Source organism: Equus caballus, chromosome 20, assembly GCF_041296265.1.
Source record: "Equus caballus isolate H_3958 breed thoroughbred chromosome 20, TB-T2T, whole genome shotgun sequence".
In the NCBI taxonomy this organism is placed as follows: domain Eukaryota; kingdom Metazoa; phylum Chordata; class Mammalia; order Perissodactyla; family Equidae; genus Equus; species Equus caballus.
The window spans coordinates 13,230,575-13,246,326 of NC_091703.1; the positions used below are offsets into that span (position 1 = coordinate 13,230,575).

Genomic DNA, 15,752 nt, shown 5'->3' on the forward strand with positions numbered 1-15,752 from the left:
AAGAAAAACAATGTCTAAAAATTGCTGTTAATTTATTGTTCACTCAGCTCGGTAATGAGCAGCCCCCCCGCAAAATAGTCTCAGACGCAGTGATGATGTCATGAGAAAAAACAAGATGGAAAACTCTCATGTACTGTTGGTGTGAACTGATTGCAGCCAATTGTCAAAGTGTATCAAAATATATATCAAGACATAGTACTGTGTATACCCTTTGACCCAGAAATTTCCACTGCTAGGAATTTACTCCAAGGAGATAATATCAGAATGCAACAAGTAATATGAACAGAGTCTTTACCACAGCACTGTTTAGATTAGCAAGAATTGAAAAACAACATAAATGTTTATGACAAAGGGTTGTGTATAAGACGTGTATAATGATATCATGAAAACCTTAAAAATGATGAATATCTATAAATATAATGACATGGAAAGATGTCCAATACTGACTACAAATAAAACTTATAAAACAGATAAATAGCCATGTAACATTCGTGTAAAACTATATGCGTATATACACATATATATGCATGTGTAAATACAATAGAGAAATGTATGGAAGAATTTTCACTGAAATTTTAATAATAGTTTTCTCTGAATGGCAGAATCTAGGGTGATTTTTAATTTATTTATTGTACTCTTCCATGTTGCTTGAATTTTTACAAGAAACATTCAGCAATTTTACAAAAATGAAAAAGCTATTTAAAAAGAAAAGAATATAAGAAACTATATATGAGTACAAATGAGGCTGAGGAATTTGAAAGGGTTCTTATGATTACACCTCCATTCGGAGATGATGATAATGATGATGATGGGTGAATTGCATAATAATCACTTATGACAACAAAAGCATTAATTTACAATTTACTGAGAGTAGCGATATGTGCTCAGCACCATAAGAAACAATAGTAATAAGGGGATTTGAAACTGCAATTAAATAAATAAGCCAAAAGCACTTGCAAGCAGATCACATGGGAAGATTAAGGCCATTTTTGCGGGGGAAATAACACGTGACATCTGCGAACTGCAATGTTAGAGTAATGAGCACGGTTTAACACAATTCAGGAGAGTTTATCTTGGCCCAGGAAAAGGTTTCTGGAGGAAATGAATGTGAGAGGTGAATTTAAAAGTGTGAAGTAGACAGCCTGCTGGAGAGGAAAGTCAAATAGAATATTTCATAGACCCCAAAGGAAGGAAGCAGAATATTTCTGCCTCGGGACTTCCGAAGAGTAATGTAAAACGTGTCTCTATTCTGTGGTTACTGCCAAAAAAGTGCAGCCAAGCCAACTGTCTGTCAGACAGGCATACTTCCCTTAAGATGCCTTGGCAGGTTCATTGTGTAGGAACTACTGTGGAGAGAGTTCACCCTCAGAAAAATCACAAGAGCAAATCCTCTGGGAAGCCCACGTTATCTCTTTTCAGACCACAAGGATATCACCGAACGCACAGCGGAAGCGCTAGAGGAATGTTCTGCATTTCAGTGCAACCACCTTACGGGTGGGCCAAGTCCCTATCAACTTGAATGATGTTATTTCCAGGGTTTCTAACAGTTCTCCCCCAAATAATCCCCAGCCAGTCCTCAGCTAGAAACTGAAATTCATTTACGTATTCATTTCTTTTTGTTGAAGTTATTGCATCTCTTGACTAGCGTCAATAAAATAGCTCTTCATCAGCCAGTAACAGTAAGGAAGCTATGTTCCTTGTCACAGGTTCCTTTATCAGAAAACAGAATACCCAGGGACGGTGATACAATGAAGATATTTTGATGGAGTTAGATAATAACGGCCAGTCCTTTGGATACTACCTGGCTGGGCCTGTTGGGGAACCATAATGGCAGATAGGGAGGTATAGCCAAGATTGCTCTTTACATATATAATGCTTTAATATATAAAACATAATTTTTAATTTAGTGTGTATAAAATGCAAGTTTGTTCAAATGTTGAAAGCAGACAAATTACTCTAGCAGCTCATAACCAGGTATAATACTTATCACAGTTTGTAGCTATTTATTTTATGTATTATTGTAGTTGTGATTATTTATTCTCTACCTTCTTCTCCGGTTAATACGTTCCACGCGGGTTAGATCACTTCAGATTCGCTCACCTCAGTACTCCCAGCAGCACCTGGCACACAGTAAGTGTTCAGCAATCTTCAACGAGTCGCATAGAATGAACGGAACTCCAGGCAAAGACCAAACACTCAAGCAGGGAAAGGAGTTCAGAGAACGGATTTGGTGGAAAGAGGAGCCCGGACGCGAAATAAGCTACTTTACAATTTTGTCTTGGGTGTGTCCGACTTGACAGAAATATAGAGCATCCTCATCTTTTAAAGATCATGGTCACTTTCTCTTGCTGTGTTACTTCTGGATTTCCCTCATATGCAACTTTGAGACCACAGTTGCCTTTCTCCTATCAAAAGCCCAATGAATTAAATTTACAAAGTAGAATTCTAGATGGTCAAGGTTAAAGAAAATATGAATCTGTTCAACAATGGTGGTTCTTAACTTTCCTTTTAGATTTGTATTAGCTATGAATAATTTTTGAAAATATTCCTCTTCCTTTCTTTTCTTTGAATCTCCAAATCTCCTCACATTAAATATTTAACAGTTTATTTCCTGTATCTCAATAGTGTAGATATAAATTTTTTCTACACTCTGAGTTCTCCATCAGTACCAGAAAATAATTATTCCTCTTTAGCATATCTTTATTCCCTGCAATATTATCTGTAAAACGATGTGGAGGGTGCAGAGGAAGCTACAGAAGGGTTATCTTTGCCATTAGTCAACTCTCCCCAAACATAGGGACTCACTTATTTATTAATGTTCATTGAGTGCCTGCTGCGTGCTGGGACCTGGCTCTTGGCAATGAAAACACAGCTGGGAATTAACCAAAGCCCTTGGGAGCTAACATCCCAATCGCTCAGAGGTAGTTTTCTTGGAATTGAGGTTCATTTCTTATATAAAAGTCTGCTAAAATATAAAAAATACAACAATCTCTTGAGCACAGTACAATTGGATTTTTTCTCCCAACTTAAAGAATCAAACAATAAAACAAGCCCGTGTCATGAGCATCACACACCTAAATTACTAGTCATCATGCTCGAGACAGGAGACACGATTTCTAACCCAACGATGGGTGATAGCAGGATTTGTCGTGAATCTTCACAGCCTCTTAGTGGAGAGCGACCCACGGTGCCCTGTTTCCAAAGCAGGTTGTGGAGGGGATGCTGCCAACATTCTGGTTCCCAGGAAGCTGTCAATGACAGAAAAGGAGACACAGGTAACATTCCTACTTTTAAAATCCTTACCCAACCCACTAAGTTTATCCTGAGAGCTGTAAAATAGGGAAAAAGAGCAAATTGTTGTAAGTTTCTCTCATCTGTCCCCTAGTCCCACTCAGAGCTTTCAACTGGAAAGTGGACCAGAGCTAGGAGGACTTTATTTTTGCTGACTTCAGCATCTCTGATCCCTGGGGTCTGGGTTCAAGCTCCCCAGAAGCAGAGTCTGTGAAAAGGCACTGAGTTCAAGCAGTTTCTTTGGGATGTGATCCCAGGAAACACGGTCAAGGGAGTGAGGCAGGAAAGAGAGAAGTCAGCGAGTTTCCACCCTCAGTCATGCCACGGAATCACCTCATGAGGTCTGACAGGTGAGGGAGCTAGACATCCATGCCCTGTGGAAGACAGCCTCCCAGCCTGGAGCTGCAGGACTGTCCTTCCTCATAGCGAGAGGCAGGCTCTTCTTGTCCTCCCCTCAGGCTGGGGCGGCTGGTGACTTGCTTCTACCCTCAGGCGGTTGCAGAAATGAGGCTGGGCAAGTTCTGAGCCAGTAAGAGACCCAGAAACCTCCACTCTCCTGCTCTCCAGGGAAGCCAGCTGCCATCGTGTAAAGAATAGGCTACTACTAAATAACGAGGCTCATGTGGAGAGAAAGAGGCCGCCTAGAGGAGCACCCAAGGGCCCCACATGTGAAGGTGGCCTTCTTGGGCCTTGCAGCTATCTAGCTGCCAGCTGACGGCAAGTGAGCTGGTGACCCAAGGCTACAGAGACCAAAACTGCCTGGCAGAGCCCTGCCTGAATTTCTCACCTACAGAATCATGAGAAATAATAGAAAACATTGTTATATGATTGTCTGGACATTTCTTTAGGAAGGATAGCTATCTAATACCTAATGCCAACTCTAGCCCGTCATTGGTTGAGGGTCCCAGGGGTGTTAATTTCCTGGCATTTCTGGCCTGTTTCCCAGGTGGGCAAAGTGGCCTTCACCACTCAGAGAAAAGCTCAGAAAAGAAATTCAGGTTCTCTGGCCTGTGGATGCCCAGATAGTGTGCACTGAGGTGGCAAAGACCCAGGGATATGGGTGGGGCACCCACAGCCTCTGCCACACCTGGATACTCTCCCTTACAGGACATCAGAGGCTTCTGGCAAACCAGGTCTTCTACCTTCTTCTGAATCCAGAGATCTCTATTGCTTCTGTTGTCAAAACCTAGTCCTTCCAAGTGCCCAACTGCGATCTCAGTTCTTCAAGGCAAATTCTTGCTTCCCTGGAGATTAAAATCTGACTTCTCCCTACATCTGATCCCTTGAAGCTTCTAAGCCGCTGGTTTCTTTCCTGAAACATTCAGCATTTCTATGCCAACTGGTTTAAGGAAGAATAAATCCTAACTCAGCATAAAGTAGTGTATTAGGTAACGTGGCATGTGTGTGTGTGTTTGTGTGTGTTGGCAGAGCAAAGAATTCCAAAGAAAAGAATACAGCCTCTTTTCTCAAGCAGTTCAAAGTCAAAACAGAGACAGGAGCCAATTAGGAAACAGTTACTATCCAGCAACGTTATCAAGATAAAGTCATTCTACAAATGTACCGTCCTATGGGATAAAAGTCATGCTCCCTTTAAGACGGAATGCCTGTTATTTTTCTTGTTTTTCTATTGGTGGCAATGAGGTCATCCAGAGGACCCAGTCTCTCCCCTCGTTGCCCTGGTAATCAAAAGCATGTAATTAAAAGCTGGCTGGTGACAGCAGTGAATGTGGTTCTGTGAGCCAAGAACAGTTTTTTCCTCAGCAAAGCTTATTAGACCACATTAAATTCACAATGGGTTTAAATTCACAAAGTGTACACTACTATGATCATTAACAAAGGCTTTTAACTAGAGAGAGAGGTGGTTTAAGGCCTGTTTCGTAAAAATGTGAGGAACCCCGGTAGAAGTTGGGTTTTCTAGCACTTACACAAGGCAGGCACCCTTACAGAGGAGCCTAACATGTGAGGTTGGTGGTTGGGACGAGAGAGAAAGAGGAGAAATGGGTTAGCTCAACCAGGCTGGATTGGAATGCCTTACTGCCGGATCACATTCTTGTCTAGATGCTTAAGCTAAGTCACAGTTAATTTAGTATTTTCTATCACCTAAACAGTTGGTTCAAATCCCTGGACCAAAGGATGGGATATATGTGATTGGGGAAAAAAAAAAAAAGACTCTGCAATGCCGTGGCTTGTTCATTCATTTCTGTCACTGAGACTGTATCCCACCTCTTTCTGTTTTTGGTTTTGTTTTTAAGAAAATTACAGAGAGAAAGAAGGTGTGTAAATTCCACATACCTTTTAAGAAGGAGACCCAAACTCTTCTGTTTTGACCAGGCTTTGGAGCATTTCCCCATATCCCCTTCTAAGTGGTCCAAGAGCTAAAGCCCTAAAGGAGCCCCCAGGGTCTTCCCTCTGCCAGATGTCTGCCTGCAGGGTGAAGAAGGAAGGTGGTGAGTGGGCAGAGCAGACGCGGGCCTGCTGTCAGCCCAGACAGCTGGATCGAAACCTTCAAAGGCCCGCGGTGGACCCGTCGCCAAAGCCAGCAGACAGGAAGGAGGCCTCACACCCTCCTGGGAATGAACCTGCTTGACTTTGAGCAACTTCTTAAAGCTCTTTCAGCCTCCGTGTTCCCCACCTGAATAAAAGGGACAATGATAGCACCTGCCTCGCAGAAGTGTTGTCAAGTACTCTGCACGGCGCCTGTGACATTGTGAGCACTCATTCCCACTCAACAATAGCACTCAAATAGTAGCACTAGTGTTCTTGTCATCATGATCGGCAGCCAGCGCAGGCAGTGTGGGGGATTCCTGACCTGACGTGCTTTTAGGGAAATTTCTCCACATGCAGAGATTTTCCTAGTCAGCTCTTCTTGACGCCTGAAATCCCTTATTAGAGAACTTCTCTGGTTTCTTAAGAACTGTCACTTATTAAAAACGCAACTCAGCACCTTCAGAAGTGCCTTGTAATGCTTCCGAACCCCCATGAACATGCTGAGTTTCAAGACACACCCCACCCTGGGCTGAGTGTCCTGGGTTTCTCAGGACACGCACCCTTCACCGTTAGGGTGTGGGCGCATGCTCAGTTATGGTGCGGCGGCTACCTCCCTGTAGATGCCGGTGCATGAGCATGGTGTGAGACAGAGAAAAACAGTGAATAATTTTTTTTTTTAGTATATATATGTCCCAAATACTGCATAGGACATACATATATTATAGAATTATTCACTGCTCACCTGAAATTCCACTTTAAGTGGGAGTCGTGTATTTTTATTGGCTAAATCTGGTGTGGCGGCCTGAACTGTGTCCTCCCCAAATTCCTAGGTTGACGCTCTAGCCCCCAGTACCTCAAATTGTGACCTTATTTGGAAACAGCCTCTTTAAAGCAGTAGTTAAGTTAAAACGAGGTCATTGGAATGGGCCCTAATTCAATATGACCGATGTCCTTATAAGAAGAGGAAATCTGGACTCAGACATGCACAGAGGGAAGGCCACGTGAAGTCACAAGGAGATGATGGCCATTTACAAGCCAAGGAGAGAGGTCTCAGAAGAAACAAACGCTGCCAACACCTTGGTCTTGGACTTCTAGCCTCCAGAACCGTAAGAAAATAAGTTTTTGTTGTTTAAGCCAACCAGTCTGTGGTATTTGTTATGGCAGCGCTAGCAGACTAATACAGCTGGCAATTGTATTTGGAGAGAACTCTGAGTAAAAAAACATGAAGTTATGAATACAGAATTAAGAACAAATGTGAAGATTTATTAGAAGGAGAAAAGAAACCACAGCAAATTACTAGAGCCTTGAAGGTTTGAGGCCCTTTTTCCAGAGACGCATTATGGCCGTTGGAACACCCAGAAGCTCCTGGAGCTCTCAGGGGCCCCCTGCAAGGGAGAAGCTCTCCAGTCTAAGCTTTATGAGGATCCAGGTCAATTCAAATCTGCTGGGATGCTCACATCTTTTCTACAGCTTTCTCCGTTTATTTCCCTGGTTTCGACTGGTTTTCATGGCAGTCTCTCAAATTACACAGTTGGGTAGTTTTGTAACTCTGTCTCTTCATTCCCTTTTTTAGTCTATTTTCTCTTTTCTAAGGGCTAGGTTTTTACCTCTTTAATTTCATGTAAAATGGATCCAAAATAATGTTTATAAAACAGTATAAGTTTTTCAAATTAGAACTATTTTAGAAACATCATATTGTTATTTTAATTATATGGGTAACTTGATAACTTTTTATTTTCTGCATCTTGTGAAGTCTGAAAAGAGAAACAAGGAATAATACAATTTTCTTTTACATGAGGAACTCTTATAGAAACATTTAATTTGGGCTGTAGCCTGCAGATTTATAAAGATACATAGATACATGTATATTTATATACATTTAATATATTTCTAAATGCTACACGGAATTATTTAAAAGCACAACTAATTATGCCAATTTGACTGACGACTAGTAAATCAGTTAAATGAGACAAAATTGTTCTGTCATAACCATATATAAAATTCTTTGTGGATAAAATGTATGTATATTTAAAATATTGTCTATGAAGGGTCTGTGGAAGACATTTCTTTCTCATTTGGAATTTAAACCAGTAAGTTCAATTTTTTTATTGAAAATTTTTGAACATTATTACATAGATTTCACATCAGTATAGCAGGCAATGTTTTGACCTTGAAAATGTTAACTGTCTTTCAAATAGGGCTAGAAATTGACTTAAAATGCACTAGCATAGAAAATAAGAAGTATAATATTATAAAAGAGAATAAAAGTAAGATGGATGATACAAGCAATACGGGAGGAAGAAGAATGCAGAACAAGCCCATCAGAGTGAAACATGCAAGGAATATACAGAAATGAAATCTATTTAGCAATTTTTGAAAAATGGTGTGAGGTGAGTTACATAATGTATTAATGGATGCTCAACGGTAATTAAATAAACTGGCTCACCATTCTGGCTATACCATTCTTGTAAGGTCATAATTTGTGCAGCCATTTGCTTGCTTTTTTCGTCCAAAATATTGGAGATATTATGTTGGGTGTGAGTGTGTGTTTGGGGCGGGGGTGCGTGTAGTGATGGTGGCACATTAGAGTGTGTGTTTGCATAAGTGTGAATTGTGTAGTGGCAAATTGGTAGGGCTGGTGGTGAATACCACATAGCAGCTATAACTATTCGGGATATTCGTCTTGCTTTTTCCTGTATAAATTATAATTATAGTTAAGAATCACTAAGATTTTCTTTTACTGAAATATTTAAGAAGGAATAGAATTATATTACTGTTGAATCTTTAATTCTGTCTTTCTTTTTGAAAAGAATTACTTAAATGCCCAGTAGTTATTTATACTATTTTAAGGTTTTCACTTTTTCTTCTTGCTTTAACTCATCTTATTTCTTGTGCAAGTAATTACACAGGTATCTTCCATGCGTGTACATTTGATGCTTGTGGGGGTTTTTTCTTGGCATCGAATATGCAACTGCTGATAAATTGTTATCCATGTACACAACTTCAGCTGGGGAGAAGGAAACAACCGGTACTGCCTCACCAGAGCTTCTTGTCCTTATTGTCTGACACGAAGATTATTCTATAGACCAAAGTCGCAGAAAAGAGCCCGCTCTTCTTTCAGGAGTATTATCGTTTTATTTGCTATGCTACAAATGTGTTTGCTCTTTCGCTGAGTGTAGCTGTCCCAAGTTTGTCTGGTTATTATTCAGTAGCCACTTGTTGTGGTTTGAGGCCATTGTATTTTGAACACTCTTCCTACACTTATTCAACTTTCTATATAACAGATTCCTGGATATCCCATTATTCTCCAACTTTGCACAATATATCCCAGCTCAAATTATTTGCGGTAAATGATGCTTCTCAGAAAGACTCATACATGTGTTTAGCTGAAGGCAGGGGTTGCAGAACACATTTTCTCATCTTTTGAAAGTATAAAAAACTCAGTTGAAAGGTAAACTATTTGTTTCAATAATTGGTCATAAAAAGACTGCATTACATAACATTTGAAACATTTGTGAAAAGGAGCATTGCATTCAGCAGTAAGAGAAAGTGTGCACCAGTTTTGAAAATATACAAGCGTGTTTTTGTTTGTTGTGTTTTTTTCAGATGCAAGGAACTTTTTTTGAATGGATGAAAGGTGCTTAGAGGAGCGGGAAAGAAGAGCTAAAGAATCGGACAGCTTTTGTGGCCATCAGACTGGTAAAATGTTAACGTTTGACCATTCTAAGTTTAAAGAGGCCCCCTCATACATTTCTGGTGGGAGTATAACTACGTCAACTATGCTAGAGATGATGAAACAAGACTGAGTCAAGTTGAGGATGCTCCTATCCCAGGAGCCAGCAGCATTACTCCTAGGTGTATGCCCTAGAGAGACGCTAGCCCAAGTGTATAAAGAGAGGTATACCAGAAGGCTCATTAAAGCTAATTTTGTAATGTTCAAATAGCTACTTTTACTACTTAAAAATAGTAAATGGTATTGAATGGGTATTGGGAATTAGATGTATAAAACATTTTAGTATATTCATATAAAGAAATACTATACAGCAGTTAACATGAATAAAATACATGAGTTATACAGATCAATATCAGAAATACAATATGGAGGAAGAAAAGCAAGTTACAGAAGGGTGGATGTAATGCAGTAGCATTTATATAAAACAAAAACAGTACCGAGCGCGCACACAGAGACCAGCAGTTAAAGTATAAGAATGTACAAGGGCAACAAAAACATGAACTTAAGGATAGTGGTTCTCCCTGGAGAAAAAGGAGGGAAATGGAATTGGGTTCACAGGGTACGTTACCTGTATCTATATAAATAGATATATCTGTAATATATCATTTCTTTAAAAAAAAATACTTGAGCAAGGCAGTGTTCAGAGGAAAAAAGAAATGAAGTGATCTTCTCACTGCAAATGAATGAAAGAATAATAAATAAGTTAAAAAATAAAGGGGCCGGCCCCATGGCCGGGTGGTTAAGTTCGCAGGCTCTGCTTTGGCTGCCCAGGATTTCGCTGGTTCGGATCCGGGGCACAGACACGGCACCGTTTGTCACGCCACGCTGAGGCGGGGTCCCACATGCCACAACTAGAAGAACCCACAACTGAAATATACAACTATGTACTGGGGGGCTTTGGGAAGAAAAAGCAGAAAAAGAAAAAACGGAAGATTGGCAACAATTGTCAGCTCAGGTGCCAATCTTTAAAAAAAAAATTAAAAAATAAATACGGGTGAAAATAGATACCATTGATAATGATACATAAGTTAATTCTCATAAATTAATACAGTAGAGATGAAGATGAAGATCTCTAAACTTGGTAAAAATGACAATTCTTTATTCACTAGAGTTAACCTTGATTGATTGCGTTCAGTAGTGAAGAAAAAAAACAGAAAAAAGGAACGACATGCTGGAAGTATATTATCAAGCATCATTTCTCAAAGGTGAGTATATTAAGTGTATTTTTGAAATCTAATTCTCTGGGAATAATACTTCCTTGTTAACATAGGGGCCTGTGGTTTGACTTTCTCATATTTGATTTTCAGATCTGTTTTCAGGTAGCCTTTACGTAGTGGATAAGCTACCTGTTCCTAGAAGAGTTACGCATCACCAATCTTAGTAAATACACCAAAACAGAGACCACACTCCCTTGATTCTCCTCCTCCTTCACTGCCTCATCCTGTCACATCCTCAGAATTCGCTCAGACACGCTAGGATCCCTAGTCCCACCTGCCCCCCTCAGCCACATGTCACAGTCGTTCTGCCAGTTTTGCCCCCATACCCTCCTCTCCTCCTTCGATTACTCAGGCGCCAGCAGCATTAACTGACTTGCAGTAAAAGCCCCACCAGGCTGTCCACACCCCAGTGATTGCACCCACTGTCCCTTGGTCTGGCAAGCCTCCCCCAACTGGTCCCCATTTGTCTACCATCCTAAGTCCCAAGCTGAACGAGGGGCTCCTTTACTCTCTGAGTGTCCTGCGCTTCCCGCTGCCCTATGGCCCTGCACTGCATCATAGTCTTTCCTCTCAACTGGACCTAGCTCCCCAAGGGCAGGAGTGATGTCTGATGCCATGCTTAACGCATCCCATGGCACAGTTATCGGTGCTCAATAAACTGAACCAAACTGACTAACAATTGGTAACCCATATTTAGTACAAATGATTAAATTAAAAAATATACTGTGCTATGCCATTGGCAAAATCCTTACCCAAGAATGATTAAGTCCCCGGCTAGGTCGTAACTGCATCCTCATTTTCTGTCCTCATTTTGACTTCCCATCATCTCCTGGGATTCCCTTTTCTTCCCTCTGTCTGCTGGTCCACCCTCTGCACTCTACTGGACTGAAATAGTCATTTCCTTGTACTATCCGGGCTGATAAAACAATTGCAGAGATTTTTCATGCAATTAACTCGATGGGTAGACTCTAAGCACTGCGCTGGGTGTTCTAGAGCAGCACACTGCTATTTCTAATTTGCAGCTGTACGAATCCGTGACATGTTGGAATTTAAGGAGGTTCATTAGCTTACAATGTTTACTCTGCAAAATGTTTGTTATAATTGAAAAACTAACCTCCCCCACTTCACAAAGATCATTAACTCCCTTTAGGTTGCTTCAAGACCATATTATGAGATATATATCCCCTCTTCCAGCGCAGGAACTTGGAATTTCAGTTCTTTAATCCTTTCTGGACATTTACAAGTAGACAAAAAAAAGGATAGATATAATTGTGAACAATAAATTACACAGAGATGTAACCTGTGTGTCCCATTTTGGAAGGTCTTATCACCTGGTAGAACTTATTTTGGTCTCTGTTCCATTTCGGAGTTTATTGGCAAGAAATCTCTCTGGAAATGGAAAGATATGTACAGAGGCAGGTGGCACAATGCCGCTAGTGAAACTGCTTTTTGGAAATCAGGGGCTAGACGAAGCAGGCTACAGGAGAAACAGGCTACATCAGCACCCCCAGGGCGGTGCATCATAACCCATGGAAACACACACACTCTACAGTCTGCATGCCAGTCCACTGGCCATGCCTCCCGTGCTTGAGCATGGGCCCTGGAAGGGAGCCCACCAGAAGGCCAGAAGGAGGTGTTTTGGGAGGGTAATTGAAAACTAGGAACAGGCTCTGACAAGAGATGAAGAAGAGGAATAGGAGCAAGCAATGAAATAGAAAAAGTGCAGTGGAGGACTTTGTTGAGTGTGTGGGCAGAAACGGTATCAGGAAGTGTAAGAATGAAAGGGTACATTAGATTTCCAAGGGGCCCTGACACAGCTGTGGAAAGGAGATACTCAGTCCATGGCCAGGATGAAGTTATCACCAAAAGAGAAGAAAAGCTGCTAGGGACAGCACTGACCCAGAAGGACAGAGAGAGCCTGCAGCCATTCCAGATGGAGAAGTAATCCCCTCGGTGAGGAGATTCTTCTACCTATGGGAAATTCTAAGGTCAGTATCATTATTTAAGAATGTATGAGATTATATATTATAATGGAAATTCTAGTTGTGGCATTTAGTACTTCTATTAAAATAATAATCAAGTCTACAGACAATAATTCTTGAAGGAGTTTTTACATCTAGAAGTAAATTTTTTAATTTTTTGGTGAGGAAGATTGGCCCTGAGCTAACATCCTGTTGCCAATCTTCCTCTTTTTGCTTGAGGAAGATTGTCCCTGAGTTAACATCTGTGGCAATCTTCCTCTATTTTATATGTGGGACACCCCCATAGCATGGCTTGATGAGCGGTGTGTAGGTCCACGCCAGGGATCCGAACCCGTGAACCCAGGGTTGTTGAGGCAGAGCACACAAACTTAACCACTACGTCACTAGGCTGGCCCCTAGAAGTAAATTTTTAAAACTCAAAGGAATATTTTTTCAACTTAAAATTTAAGATCAAAATGGCAAATGTGATCATTAACTGCAAAGATATGAAGAATGACTCAAATTTCAAAATCTAAAGGAAATATTTTAATTCTTATTTGGTATGTTAGAATATATACATTTTGATTAGTTTCTATGTGAAAGTGAATTAACTTTTAAATGTTCACAGAGGTGTAATAGAAAGGTCAGCCACACAATGAGAGAATGATCAACCTCATCTAACGCTCCTTTATTTGTACACACCCATTCAAATCAGGATGTATTTGTCATCAATGCTGACCAAAGGACAGCTGTGCACAGCGCAAAGGCCCAGGCCCTATACACCTCAAAAGAGGAGAGTTCTGATGTGTACTTCATCTCACAATTCCCATTAAACCAGAGAATGGAATGTAAGACTCAGTTGACCCAGAGAAACTCTTTTTCAAATCTGAAAAATAATTATGCATGAACATAGAGGGAAGAGGCAAGTTATCCATAAATGAAGGCAGAATATGTAGATTTTCCATTGGCATATTATTAAGACCGAAGTAACTTTAATAGAATAAGCTATATTTTCTCTAGAAACATTGTACTTATATCATAAAAATGTGTATTTCACAATACTGCATACCAGTGCTTCATCACCCCTCAACACACACACACACACAACCGTGTACAAAACACACTTGCATAGGCACCCCTGCACACATACCCATGCACACACATCCACAACACATGCACACACACACACACCCTGTATTTTCACAGAGTGTTTATACAGTAGTCCCTCCTTATCTGCAGGAGATATGTTCCAAGACCCCCAGTGAATGCCTGAAACCACAGAGTACCAACCCCTATGTATACTGTACTGTGTTTTTTCCTACCCAATCGGCTAACAGGAGAATAGCATACACAGAATGGATACACTAGACAAAGGAATGATTCATGTCGCAGATGGGATGGAGCAGGATGGTGCAAAATTTCATCAAGCTACTCAGAACAGCCTGCAATTTAAAACTTTTGACTTGCTTATTTCTGGAATTTCCCATTTAATGTTTTCAGAACATCATTGACCTTGGGTAACTGAAACCCCAGAAAGCAAAACCGCAGATAAGGGGGGACTACTGTATTACCCACAAGGTCAGGGACAAATTTCTTTTCCCCTTTTATCCTTAGTCTTCAACGCACATTCCATAAGGGATGCTCGTCCATTTTTGACGTATATTGGCAAGCTAAATCCAGCTGCTGTTCTGTGACACACCATCCCCCATGGTTAATCGAAACTACCCATTTCCCAAAGTAACCATGTCCCCAGGCAGGCGGGTGTCACACATCCTACTACCATTGTACCAATTCCTGGACTCCTTTTTTTATTGCCAGAAGGCACAGGCTTTTTGAAATAAAATGTTGTCTTGAAAGAATAAACATGAGACCAAATTCAATTTATGAAGATAATTCAATACACAAATATTTGCAAAAGAAGACTATCTATTCATGTGCAGCTTCAACAACGTATTTCTTTTTGAGCATTATAAAAGCAGTATTAAGAACCACTATTGGTAAGTTTTGTTCACAAAGAAAAATATTCCAATATGTCTCTACATAAAATCCCGTCCATGTGAGAACCAAGAAACAAGATGGAAAGGGTGGACAAACTGGCCAGTGGTTCCCAAAGTGTATGCCAAGGATCCTCATGAACTTTCAGGGGGCCCACAAGGTCGAAACTGTTTTGATAACAATACAAGCCTTTACTCACTGTTGTAAATTTCGTTGTCCCTCATGAGTATGGTGATATTTCTCAAAGGCTATGTGACTTGTGATATCACCACCAATTCATTCGACTGAATGTGGAAGCAGACACAAGAACCTAGCTGTCTCCTCTCAAGCCAGACATTAAAGAGATTTGTAAAAATGTAAAACAGTGCTATTCTTCTCTCTCTTTATTTTTATTTTGGAAAATACAGTTATTTTTCATAAAAATATGTTACTTATGTTGATGTAATGGTTTATTATTGTTATTTTTAATGAACTAATAAGTAAATACGGAAAATATTTCTCAGTTTTAATTGATTTCTAGTAGGTTAAATATTGATAGATACAACCTACACTATAAGAAGCTCTTCAGGGTCATCAATCATTTCTAAGAGCATAAGTTTCCTAAGACCAAAAAATTTGAGGAGGGCTGAACTATACAAACAGGTGGGTGTACTACTGTCAACTTGGAAACATTCTCCCCTAAAAAACATGTTTCAAAATAATGTTTCAAAAAGATGTGTTCCATGACTCAGAGGGGAATTTTCCGTACAGAAGCCTCTTGATTGGCTATCAGACGGCTGCACCTGGGCTGGTTTCCGCCCCACCTTATCTTTAGCATCCTCCATAGCAGTGTTTAGGCAAACAAAGCCCAAGGGGGCTGGGAGGCCTTCAGGCCCCACAACATATTATTCTTGGAAAAGGCCTGCCCTGGGTCCTGGGCTTCCTCAAAGCTTTAACAGTTTAAGCAAATGCCTCCGAAGGGGTCCCACCTTCTCTGCCTGCTTATCTAAAACTCATCCTATTTCAGCTCTCCTCAGAGTAAAAGCAGCCATTTGACATATCTCTCTGGTTTCTGATTGCATACGAACT

General features: G+C 40.5%; 1 long non-coding RNA gene across 2 annotated transcripts; it reads left to right on the forward strand.

The window, feature by feature from the left end:
• The first annotated feature begins 6,759 nt into the window (after positions 1–6,759).
• LOC138919349 (uncharacterized) lies at positions 6,760–15,181 on the forward strand. 2 transcript variants are annotated; one of them, XR_011429497.1, is made up of 3 exons: positions 6,760–6,884; positions 9,385–9,477; positions 10,621–15,181. It is a non-coding gene; the product is annotated as an uncharacterized lncRNA (long non-coding RNA). The 2 variants fall into 2 exon arrangements; XR_011429498.1 differs by lacking the exon at positions 6,760–6,884 and adding an exon at positions 7,977–8,168 and having other exon boundaries at positions 10,621–13,583.
• Positions 15,182–15,752: the final 571 nt, after the last annotated feature.